Genomic DNA, 13045 nt, shown 5'->3' on the forward strand with positions numbered 1-13045 from the left:
TATAAATATTTTTGACATAATGACAGGTGAGACTCTGCCTCACCTGCCTCCCCTGACCGCACATCACTGCTGCCTGCCCACCCCCCTCGTCCAAATGGGTTGGATGTCTTGCGTCCTCAATTGCACCCAATGAGATAATAGTGGGCAAAAACCTGAATAAAAGCATGTATTTCCAGGAAGTAGGGGCAGCGGCTTTTATCAATTTCGGTGGTCTGCAGTAGTGACGGGATGAACAGTTCTTAAATTGCGTATGACAGGAGAAAAAAAAGTCATAAACAGCATTATTATGTGAATTAGAATCATAGTTTGGGATCATTCAACGATATACAACAATTTGGCAAAGCGCAGATGACGAGAAATTAGCCTTTTAATCTGCCGTTTAGCCACACCTACCATTATAGGGCTCTAGCATGCTCAACAGGAGGATGGCGTCAGCAAGGCCATGGTTTCATCTGATTTACAATTCAGCCCATTGAGGGGGAATTATTCAGAACGAGGAAAATGTGACGAAGAGAGCCGCAAAATGCCGTTGTTTCAGTCTCCCTACTCCAATATTTTTACAGGATATTCTTTTTATCCAAGTATTTTCCACAATTGCTAAATAAATGGTATGGTCATGACAAATAACAGTCTTCTGCTAAATGGAATATGAAATATTAAATATGCATCTATTTAGTACGACATGGCAAAATTACTAATAATGGTAATGGTCGACTTTACCTTTACTGTCGTACCTCCTGAACGACATTTTACGCCACCGGAATTAGTCCGGCTTTTGTCATTTCCCTACCCCGGCTTCGGAGAGCTAAAACAAACCAGGAGGCGTGACAGCTAGCCGACATGCTAACCCGAACCGAGTGATGTTTCAAAGTCTATTCTCACTTTTCGAGGCGAAAACTCACTCCAAAACTACTCGAGACACGGTAGACAGATGGGAAGAAATAAAACACTTCATTTATGTGACAACATGGCACCCAACAAAGCTTTACAAAATTAGATTACTAATTGACACACTTCTCCCCAAATTTCAAGCTCTACCTTCGGACCAAATGTTGTGTGTAGATTAGCAAATGGCTCCTTTCAAGGTCAGATTGAGCCTAAAACAATACATCCCCTAAAAGCCATACAAATGGGGATACACATTTTTTGTGCTTTGCGACACAAGATATGGAGTCACAGAAGTGCCAAAATAAAAATAAATAAATAAATAAATGAATGAATAAATAAATATCAAGAGAAATAAATATGTAAATAAATGGGTAAATTAATGAACGAATAAATAAATATAAAGAGAAATAAATATATAAATAAATAAAAAATATAACGGTATACTTTGTCATTGACATTTACTTTTGGTCATTAACAACCGCAAACGGAAAAAACAATGACAATATTTTTCACGGACTTTTACTTTCTGTCATTGAACACCACAAACGGAAAAAACAATGACAATTGTATTTTTTGCCTTTGCCTTTTCTGTTTGGCTTTCACGTTGTCATTGTCATTTGTCGATCGCCTTTCCTCTTTTCCTGGTTGGAAAGCCCCGCCCAACGTCACTTGATTGACAGACCGTTTCTCTGCGCATTTGCCATTTACATTCCCGAAGAGGAAAGGCGATCGACAAATGACAATGACAATGTAAAAGCCAAACAGAAAAGGCAAAGGCAAAAAATACAATTGTCATTGTTTTTTCCGTTTGTGGTTGTTAATGACCAAAAGTAAATTTCAATGACAAAGTATACCGTTATATTTTTATTTATTTATATATTTATTTCTCTTTATACTTACTTATTCGTTCATTTATTTACATATTTATTTATTTATATATTTATATATTTATTTCTCTCTATATTTATTTATCTATTCATTCATTTATTTATTGATTGATTGATTTATTTATTTTTAATTTTGGCATTCCTGTGACTCTATAACAAGAGGTCTGGTGCACTCATTTGATGTATTGACAGGGAAAATAGATCCGGTACCAAGCCAACCAGACATGCTCGAATGCAAAGCAACATTGCAAACTCCCAAACTGTAAGAGGCAGGGCGTTTTCAAATGTGAAAAGTGCAATGTACATCCGTGCTTAAACAGAAAGAATAATTGCTTTTCTGAATTTCACAAGCAGTAAAAAAAGATGTATCAATAAAAGTGTGTTCAGACCTGAGATGGGAACATGTGCCTTTTTTGCCATTTGTTTTACTTAATTGCCTGTTGTCGCTAATCGGCATCATACCTAAATGTATGCCTATTTTATGGGCTATATTCAATTGATCACTTTCAATTTAATTTAGCATCTATTTGAAGGTAAAAACACACCCAAACATTTTTTTTTATTATTGAAAATAAATTTAGGCATTAAGGGGTTAAGGAAATGAATCCATTCCGGTTTGTTCAATAAAAAGACTCGTTCTAACGAATCGATCGACACCCCCAACCCACCAAATGACTCATTTGGTTAGTGACGTCGCTCAACGAATCACCAAAGACTGCTGGACAACTTAACTGAACGGGAAGTGACATTGCTTGGTCCCTCCCCCTCTTGCACACAGGCTTTTCATTGGCCGCTTGTCATAGAATCAGAAGTGAGTGTCACTGAGGCGGCATTCCAATCAAGGTTTGAGTTCCCCTCCCTCACTTGCCCTAAGCAGGGCCATATGTTAAGAGGGTTACGACACTCCCATAGGGATCCATTATACGTTTTTACTTCGGGGTAATTCTGGGTTATGGAGCCTCGAGTAGTTCCAAACATGGGACGAGGGCGGACCCCATTCATACGAATGGCTGGCTGTAAAGTATATTCGGAGGTAAGTTGATGAAAAAAACGATCCCTTTTGAATTTTCAACCGTCTGTATTCTATCAGAGGAGCTTTATGATGTATATGTTGAGCTTTATTTGTATGTGCATGGTGTAATCATAGGTATATTTGATCTTGGTTGACGAGTGATTTTCTCCTACTTTTTAAGCTGAGTCTGCTAACTAGGAATGTATCGCCAGGGATTGTCAACTCTTTCAGAGGCCCTTTGTGACATACACACTCATCTGTATTTGTGAGTATTGGTAGACGACCGGCTTTCACGCGCTTATTAGCTCAATTTTTTAAGCTTTGAACTAAGGTATCCTCCTCATGAAAGAGTACCAAGTATGACCACCTGTATTCTTTACACCAAAATGTTTGACATTATTATATTTTAGAGATGTGTATAGATTGAAAAGTGATGTCAACAAATAATAGACACAAATTTAAAACAGGCCCGGATCAAAGTTTACCCGCCAGAGCGGCCACTCAGAAATCTTAAGGGGACATTTTTGGGGGGTTTATTTATTTATTTATGTATTTATTTCATCTATCTATTTATTCTCGCAGTCGACATGATGTCACGATTACGTCATCTCACATAGCAGCGTGTCGCCATTTTGAGATGGGGGCACGCACGGGTAAACATCCGTAGACAAACGTTGTCTGAAATTCATATATTTCAGCTGTGTTTTGTGTCTTTTTTTCATAAAAACGTCTTAAACATGACTGATTATTATCACGAGTCACTGCCCACAGACGCGAGGAGGCGATACAAGTTAAAAGCATGTATTGGCCTTCAAATCTGCCCATACAAAGTCGCAGCTGATAGCTGGATAAACAATCCAAAGGAATTGCCTGCAGTGGAGTCTACAACTACCTCATAAAGTCACCCAGTAAGTTGCCTTTATCAATTACGTGGAATATGTACTGTGTGGGACTAACAAAACTGGTAGTATATACGGAGTGATTATTACTGCCGTAACCGGTAATTCGCCTCCAAGCGTTATTTAGCCGTGAACACGTCACAGCAAAATAACCAATTCCCAGCAGGCCAAAAATATACCGATTGACCGATCAGAGCAGTTCGCAGCAAAAGAAAAGTAACGCTTTGCGAGTTGTCGGTTACGGAAATAATAACCACTGCCTAGTCTATTGAATCCTAGCAGCTAATTGGGGCAACAAAAAAAAAATCGATTAAAGTTTACTCACCAGTCATAAAATGTCAGCTGCAAACGTAAATGTGCCTGGGTTCCCACTGGCGAGAATGGTCCACGGAACCGTCTTCTTTTACTGTTCCTCGATTGATTGCTTTCAGCCATTTGCTTGTCCTTTTCTTCTCACCAGGAAGAATGAAGAACTTCAAATGCGGCTCCGAACTGTTCCTTGTGTTACAACCCGCAACACGGCAACTTTTAGTCATTCCGCCGGAAAAAAAGACCGCAAATAAGACAAACATTCAACGCGTTTGCACTACAATGCACGACAGCAACTGCTTGCGACTCGTGTTTCAATATGGCAACGCTTTGTTGTGGCTGGTGACGTCATTGATGCCCGGATGTCCGACTGCGAGAATGTGTCTGGCGGAGAGGGAAGAAGCGTGCGGATAACAAACAAGGTTGGAAAAACAGCTTGTTTTGGTGATTGCTTGTTCGGTGCGGTTGCGGCCAACAGTAACTGTTAATCCTGTAATAAAAAAAGTAGGTGAGATCTCCGTGCATTCTCTATATCCAGTGCGACGCTACAATAGATATTCCCGACATTTGGATTGGTTGGGGACGACTCACGTCTGTGTGGGCCGTGCCCACCCCGGTCCCCCCATACATCCGGCCCCGATTTATAATACAAAACTAATGTATATATATTTTATTTAGGTTACATTTTCATGATCCACATCATGCTGCTGCTGGTGCCTGCTGATGGCGACTGCTGGCTGTGGGCACTAAGCCCGTTTTTAAATGGCAACAAACACACAAAAAAGCCTGTAGAAGCCATATTCACTGTGACAATTCAGTGCATCAATGTGTTTATTTTGAAACTGTGTTATTGTTTTTGCCACCAGGGGGCACCACCAATGTCATTAGGTATTTTACTATAAAGGTGCGCCTAGAGAGCCACTGTTATTTAGTGCACCTGGTGGACACACGGTTTTTACCACAGCACGCCATAGCATGAGCTGCATTGGAAAGTGGACTGTTTGCTGAATGATTGGAATAAATCACCAAACTAAAACCATCCATGTGGGCAGTTCTTTGCCGGTAGCCTATGCGTACATTCAGGTTCAGAAGGTGTACTCAGTATTGGCTTGATTTTGATTTCATGTTTGGACGACTGACCATTGCCATCCATTTTTTCTCTTGCTCTTGGTCCTTTGGGAAACCATGCTGCATAACCAACCATCACAGGCCACTGATCTATAAATTGTTAGGCGTGAACAATGAACCATGACACCAATTTCACTAATTGTTCAATAAAAAATATGATTTTCTTTATCAATGGGTAATACAGTGTATCACAAAAGTGAGTACACCCCTCACATTTCTGCAGATATTTAAGTATATTTTTTGACACAATAAAAAGTATGGAGGACCAGGAGTGCAAAAATTCAATAAATAAATACACAATTTAATAAATAATTAAAAGTGTCATTAAAATGCTTCTATTTCAATATTTATTTATTTCAATATTTATTTCAATTTTTATGTATTTATTTCATTATTTATTTATTTATTTCAATATTTATTTATTTATTTCAATTTATATTTATTTATTTCGATTTTTATTTATTTATTTCAATTTATATTCATTTATTTCAATTTTTATTTATTTCAATTTTTATTTATTTCAAAATTTATTTCGATCTTTATTTATTTATTTCAATTTTTATTTATTTATTTCAACTTTTATTTATTTATTTTTATTTTTATTTTTTTATTTCGATTTTTTATTTTTTATTTCATCATTTATTTAATTATTTCAACATTTATTAATTTCACTTTTTATTTATTTCATTCTTGCACTCTTGTTCCCCGTGTGGCCGCATGAAATAATTTTATCTGTCATTGGCTCATCAAACTCGGTGGGCGGGCATGAACTAGGCGGGGTTTGAGTTGATTGAGTAATAAGCGATTGCTTCGTCCTATTTCTTCCCAACATGGCGGCATTATCTGAGATGTTGCATGAGCTCTCTTGGGACATATTAGATTTCTCAGAACAAATTGAAGCAGGACATTTGGACCCTGAGTACGTGTCCTACAAAAAAGAGCAATTAATTAACGTTATTGGCATCATCTCAGCTCTGTCAGATCAAGATGTTGATCGAAGAGTTTTTGATAGTTTGGAACTGCGGTCAAGCCAGCCTCCACTCGTAAAAACGAAGTCAAACCAGCCGCCCTTATTTGGATTATTGTTTGCAATATGTGCATTACGGTAATGCAATGCGCTGGCTTCAGAATGCAATGAGGTGGCTTCAGAGCGCAAGTCCCTTTATTAAATATATGGGGAAAAAAACGGTGACCTATTCGACAACGGGTCCACTTTAGAGAGACACTGGAGCACCCCTAGACCCAAACTAAATCATTATCATGTAAAAATGATGTCAGAGTTCAGAGTAAAACTACTTAGAAAACTGCTAGTTATTTCTGTCATTTAGCCTTATTTCAAAACTTGATAAAAAAAAAAATAAAAAAAATCTGGTAAATATCCAAGGACCGTTCCACTTCTGAGTTATACAAGAGTTTCCCGTATGCAGACATCAGCCCGTTTAAAGGCGCTGGCCCGCGCGATGTCGAAGCCACAGACTGGACTCCACCATGGGCTGCTGGTGGAGTTCTCCTCAGAGTGTCCTCGATTAAATTTGCTGCTTCTCCGAGCAGCTCTGGGCACATTTTGGACATATGTATGTTTTGCTTGGACAACACGTGAAATGCGTCAAAGCCTACTTCCGCTACACTGACCACACTACTAATCTTCGTCGTTTTTGTGATTTTGAGGGAGCAATTATTTTTCAGATTATACGGATCTACACTGCCACCTTATGTATCGGGTGTACATAAAAATTAGCCAATGCCTCAGGCGTCAATCTATTATCTGAGATCGACTAGTTAAGACTTGCTTTGCTGAGCAACCAATCAGATGTTAGAAACTTTGACGAGCAAACGTGACAGATAAAATTATTTCATGGTTGCACCCCCGGAGGAACAAGAGTGCAAGAACGAAATAAATAAAAAGTGAAATGAATAAATGTTGAAATAAATAAATAAATGATGAAATAAATGAATAAAAATTGAAATAAATAAATAAAAATCGAAATAAATAAATAAAAGTTGAAATAAATAAAAACAAATTGAAATAAATAAACATCGAAATAAAATTTGAAATAAGTAAATATAAATTGAAATAAATAAATATAAATTGAAATAAATAAATATAAATCGAAATAAATAAATAAAAATTGAAATAACTAAAAATTGAAATAAATAAATATTGAAATAAATAAATATAAATTGAAATAAATATTGAAATAAATAAATAAATATTGAAATAGAAGCATTTTAATGACACTTTTAATTATTCATTTAATTGTGTATTTATTTATTGAATTTTTGCACTCCTGGTCCTCCATAAAAAAGTAGTCTGTGTGCAGCTTATATATATATAGTGCTCCTTTATTTTTCCCCTCAAAATATCTTAAAATATACCCATTAATATCTAAACCCCTGGCAACAAAAATGAGTGCATCGCATGGGAACTACGTACATACCTAAATGTTCAAATTGAGTACTGCTTGTCATTTTCCCTCCAAAATGTCATGTGACTCGTTACAGGAGTTCTGTCAGCATTGCTGCAGAGATTGAAGAGGTGGAAGGTCATTCTCACTACCATGCTTGACTGTATGCATGACACACTTATTTTTGTACTCCACACCTGGTCGCCGCCACACATGCTTGAGACAATCGGAACCAAACAAATTAATCTTTGTCTCATCAGACTTTATGACACGGTTCCAGTAATCCATGTGCTTTGTTGACATGTCTTCAGCAAACTGTTCCCGGGCTTTTTTGTGTACCCTCTTCAGAAGAGGCTTCCTCTTGGGGTGACAGCCATGCACACCAATTTGATGTAGAGTACGGCTTATGGTCTGAGCACTAACAGGCTGACCCCCCACCTCTTCATACATGGCGTTATATTTAAAATATTACCACAGGTAGGTGAATCAAGCAAGTCTAGATATTCTCTGGAATAACAGTATTCTAGTTGTGAAAAAGAAAAACCTAAATCATCTTGCATTTCAATGTAAAAGTTGATTTCCCGTGCCCATGCTAACAGAAACATGATACTTTCACTCCACAACATCATTTTTCTCTGTAAACTCTATGTTGATGCCTTTTTCAAAAAGCTCTACTTTTGTCTAATCTGACCAGAGAACGTTCTTCCAAAACGTTTTTGGCTTTGTCGGGTAAGTTTTGGCAAACTCTTGCCTGGCTTTTTAATGTCTCTGGGTCAGAAGTGGGGTCTTCCTGGGTATCCTACCATAGAGTCCCATTTCATTCAGACGTCGACAGATAGTACGGGTTGACACTGTTGTCCCTCGGACTGCAGGACAGCTTGAACTTGTTTGGATGTTAGTCGAGATTTTTTATACACCCCCGCACAATCTATCATTGAAATCTCCCGTCAATGTTTCCTTTTTCGTCCACATCTAGGTTCGCTACAGTGATATTGGCTTTACACTTATTGATGACACTGCGCACGGTAGACACAGGAACATTTAGGTCTTTGGACTTGTAACCTTGATATTGCCCATGTTTCCTCACAATTTTGCTTCTCAAGCCCTCAGGCAGTTCTTTGGTCTTCTTTCTTTTCCCCATGCTCAATGTGGTACACAGAAGGACAGAGGCTGAGTCAACTTTAATCCATTTTAACTGGCTGCAAGTGTAATTTAGTTATTGCCACCACCTGTTATGTGCCACAGGTGAGTAACAGATGCTTTTAATTACACAAATTAGAGAAGACTCACATGATTTTTCAAAGGGTGCCAATACCTTTGTCCTGCCCATTTTTGGAGGTAAAATGATAATGATTTAAAAAATAAATCATTCTCTTTTGTGTTTTTTCATTGCAAGCAAAATAAATGAAGATGTTACTACCTACTACTACTACTACTACTACTACTACTACTACTACTACTAAAGCATTTATAATTGCAATCATTTTCTGGGAGAAATTGAGCATTATCTGACAGAATTGCAGGTGTGCCAGTACTTTTGGCCAGCACTGTATCTCCATAATACTATTGGAATAAGATGAATCACACAATAAATTACCGTGAAGATCTGCAAACATTTTTTGACATCACTCTCCTGCTAGACCATGGGAGAACGCAAGCTGTCACAAGCGAAATTGACGCATGTACACAACTCCTCTCGTCCAGTCTTTCGTGTTCATTTTGCCTTTGCTGCTCGTTTTGTGAAATATCGACAGGGCTGTCCTTCTCATAAATATTCCGCTTGGGTTCAAATTGGAAGGGCAGAACCGATGACTTGTTCATGTAGTTAAAGAGTGACACTGTGGAAGTCCAGTAGCGCGTCCATGTGACGTCACCGCCCTAAGAGGTCAACAACAATGGTGACCTACTAGTTAATTTTTTGGTTTAAAATTTTACAACTTTTAAGAGGGGCTCTATTATCAAATTATTATATTAGTACTAACATTTATCTTTTAAGAATTACCGTATTGGCCCGAATATAAGACAGTGTTTTTTGCATTGAAATAAGACTGAAAAAGTGGGGGTCGTCTTATATTCGCGGTCTAGACATTATACCCATTCATGACGCTAGATGGCGCCAGATATCACTGAAACGATGTTCTGTCATGGTAGATCTCAGCTACTCTCAAGTTTAACCAGTTTGCATTATTTTACTGCAATGCTTTTCCTTATTCAGATTTGTTTCAAAACTACAGTTACAGTTAGACCTCACTTTGATGGTTAATGCAGTTATTGCAATTTTGTTGTTTTATCACAATAGATTGGTTTACTTACATTTCAAAAACCATAAGCCATTCATTTAAGAATGTGATTGCACTTTAGATATTTAAATATTATACCGTATTGGCCCTAATATTAGACGGTGTTTTTTTCCATTGAAATAAAAATGAAAAAGAGGGGGACGTCTTATATTCGCGGTCTAGACATCATACCCATTCACGACGCTAGATAGCGCCAGATATCATTGAAGCAATGTTCTGGCATGACAGATCTCAGCTCCGCTCCCCATTCACGACGCTAGATGGCGCCAGATATCATTGAAGCGATGTTCTGTCAGATTTGTTTCAAGATTACAGTTACAGTTAGACTTCACTTTGATGGTTAATGCAGTTATTACTAACCCTATACTCATTTGTTTCGGATGTACTGTAATTATTTTCTGTATGAAAATTAATTTGGTGTTCAAAAAGTCTTTTTTCAAACTTGAGTCTTGAAAAAGAGGGGGTCATCTTATAATCAGGGCTGTCTTACATTCGGGCCGACACGGTACATGTCTTTCTATCCATGGTACCCTTTAAAACAGGGGTGGGTAAACCTGTCCTAGAGGGCTGCAGTGGGTCCTGGTCTTTGTTCCACTAGATCCAGCACAGATAGTTTAACCAATGAGGTTTCAGCAGAAATGAGAAGCACCTGACTGTAATCGCCTGATTGCACTTGTAAAACAGCAGATTGGTGAAAGAAAAAATGTCCTCTTAATGGGTTGCAACAAAAACCTTCACCCACTGCAGCCCTTTGTGGAATAGTTTGCCCACCCCTGCTTTAAAACCTAGTGACGCCCCTGTGAATCAGTTTACCCTTCATTGGTTCACATGACCCATTTTATTTTCCTAGTCCATCTCAGTTTGCACTTTAGATGGGGTAAAGTAAGACATAATAGTGTTTTTTAAAACTAGTTATATTTTTTCAATATTATTCATCTGTTCATTCTGAAAATTTCCCTTGCTAGGAAACGTCCTAAATTAATGGGAAATAAGCAAACTTTACTGGTTTGTTGTTTTAGCTTGCTTGGAGGAGAGCAAATGTGGAAAAATGTCGCACATTGCCCCAGTCTCTTCTACTTGATCTACTTGATATGGTTGAGAAAAACCAAGATGAATTTTGGTTTCCGCACTGAAAAACGGGTTAAAGATATTGTCATTCTTTAAGAATTGCAAAGTCCTAACATTACCTTTTAGAAATATCTAAATATCTTTATCTCACGAAGGTCAAATGTGGAGGCGAAGTCTCGTCCACCAATCAGATGGATGCATTGATTAAGCAAATAAAATTGAAGATAAAGTTCAATCAGTGGGATGAAAACTAAATGAGGTACACGTGTCCTCAAAGGCACCAGTGGCTGTGGGTCCAATGTTCATTCGCCCCTAATGCTCTAAATGGATTGGACGTCAAGTGCTGTCAATAAGTGAGCAAAAATATACAGGAAGTGACTCGAAAAAGCCTAAAAATCAACAGGAAGTGAGTATAGAAGTGAAATTGACAAGGGCTGCAGCTATCGAATATCTAACTAATCAAGTTATCGGATTACGAACATTTAATGCGTTGCAGAATTTTCATGAATGAATTATGCGATTTCATCAAAAACTGTAGGACAAGTCGCATTTTGAAAATTTTTTGTTGCATCCCCAAAAAAATAATTCACATTTATGGGCGAGCGGAAATTTTTGGGGGGTTGTTCGAAAAATTCACTGCATCACGCCAAAATTCCGTTCATTTTGACATTCAAACGGCGACGCATAGACTTCATAATGTATTGACGGCTCAGATCGGTCATGTACTGCGCCTCACATTCAAGTAAGGGGCCGCCCACATCAAGAAGAGCTATTCACACGCACGCAGCGATCTAATGTCGGATTTCTATTGAAAAAGTACAAAAGCTGTACCGCATACAAACAGGAATGATTGTCTCAGGAGTGATTTGTTCGAGGATTAAAGGTCATTATTATATTTTTCGTACCATGCATGCATTTTGAAACGTTAAAAAAATTGATGGGAGAAATTAGCCGCTACTGCATTGGCATAATAGTTCGCAATATTTACGTAAAAGAAATGCTAACTGCACGTTTTCTTTGCTTTTAACCAAGAAGCGAAACATTTTTACAACAGTTTTACATCCATATCTATGAAAAATTCGGAGATATAAAGCATTTATTTGCAATAATTTTAACCGGAAAAGCTCTGTTTACATCAGGCGGCCGCTAGCTACGTTCACTAACAGACCAGCATTTTACTTAGACGTATTTACGTAAAATAACCACTAATTGCATGTTTTTTTTTTTGTTTTGTTTTTTTTTTAACCAAGAATCGAGACTGCTTTACGTCCATATCTATAAAGAATTCGGGGATTTAAGCATTTATTCACAAGAATTTTCATCGGAAAGCTCTGTTTACATCGGGCGGCCACTAGCTACATTCACTAACAGACTAGCATTGTACTTAGACATATTTACGTAAAATAAATGCTAACTGCATGTTTTTCTTTTTGCTTTTCACCAAGAATCGAGAGTGTTTTACGTCCATATCTATAAAGAATTTTCACCGGAAAAGCTCTGTTTACATCAGGCGGCCGGTAGCTACATTCACTAACAGACGAGCATTGTATTTCGACATACAGGTATTTACGTAAAAGAAATGCTAACCGCACTTTTTTTTTTGGCTTTTAATCAAGAATAGAGACTGTTTTACGTCCATATCTTTAAAGAATTCGGGGATTTAAGCATTTACTCGCAACAATTTTCAACAAAAAAGCTCTTTGTCCGTGATACCACTTGGTCAGCTTTGACGGCCTTGCCAACAATGCCGGCCGCCTATTGATCGGCCCCGCATCCCATCAATACATTATGAAGTCTATGGGTGACGGTCGGTAAAACAGTTTGGGCTGTGCGGTGCGCCAAAGAAATGCTATCAAAAAAAAAAAAAAAATAGGAATTTCACTATATGGGCCTTTTCCTTTAAAAAAAATCCCATCTAACAAGGAAGTGACAGAGAAGTAATTTATTGCCTGCCATTGATGACAATAAATGTCCAGTTCATTGAAACTGGGCGGACTGGCTGTGAATACACACCTTTTAGTGCCACTGATAGCACTAGACATCCAATCCGTTTTGACTGCGTCAACAGCAGTTGATCAGTGTACAAGAAAGGGATGATATTATCGACTATTTGATTAAGTGTTTGTACTCGCGTGGGCCCCTGAGTGAA

The 13045-nt window shown here is 37.8% G+C and overlaps 1 long non-coding RNA gene across 2 annotated transcripts; it reads left to right on the forward strand.

Moving 5' to 3' along the window:
- The first annotated feature begins 2489 nt into the window (after positions 1-2489).
- Positions 2490-5300, forward strand: LOC130910811 (uncharacterized). 2 transcript variants are annotated; one of them, XR_009061909.1, is made up of 4 exons: positions 2490-2808; positions 2969-3052; positions 3559-3695; positions 4147-5300. It is a non-coding gene; the product is annotated as an uncharacterized LOC130910811 (long non-coding RNA). The 2 variants fall into 2 exon arrangements; XR_009061908.1 differs by having other exon boundaries at positions 2490-3052.
- Positions 5301-13045: the final 7745 nt, after the last annotated feature.

This window comes from Corythoichthys intestinalis, chromosome 22, assembly GCF_030265065.1.
Source record: "Corythoichthys intestinalis isolate RoL2023-P3 chromosome 22, ASM3026506v1, whole genome shotgun sequence".
Classification (NCBI taxonomy): Eukaryota; Metazoa; Chordata; class Actinopteri; order Syngnathiformes; family Syngnathidae; genus Corythoichthys; species Corythoichthys intestinalis.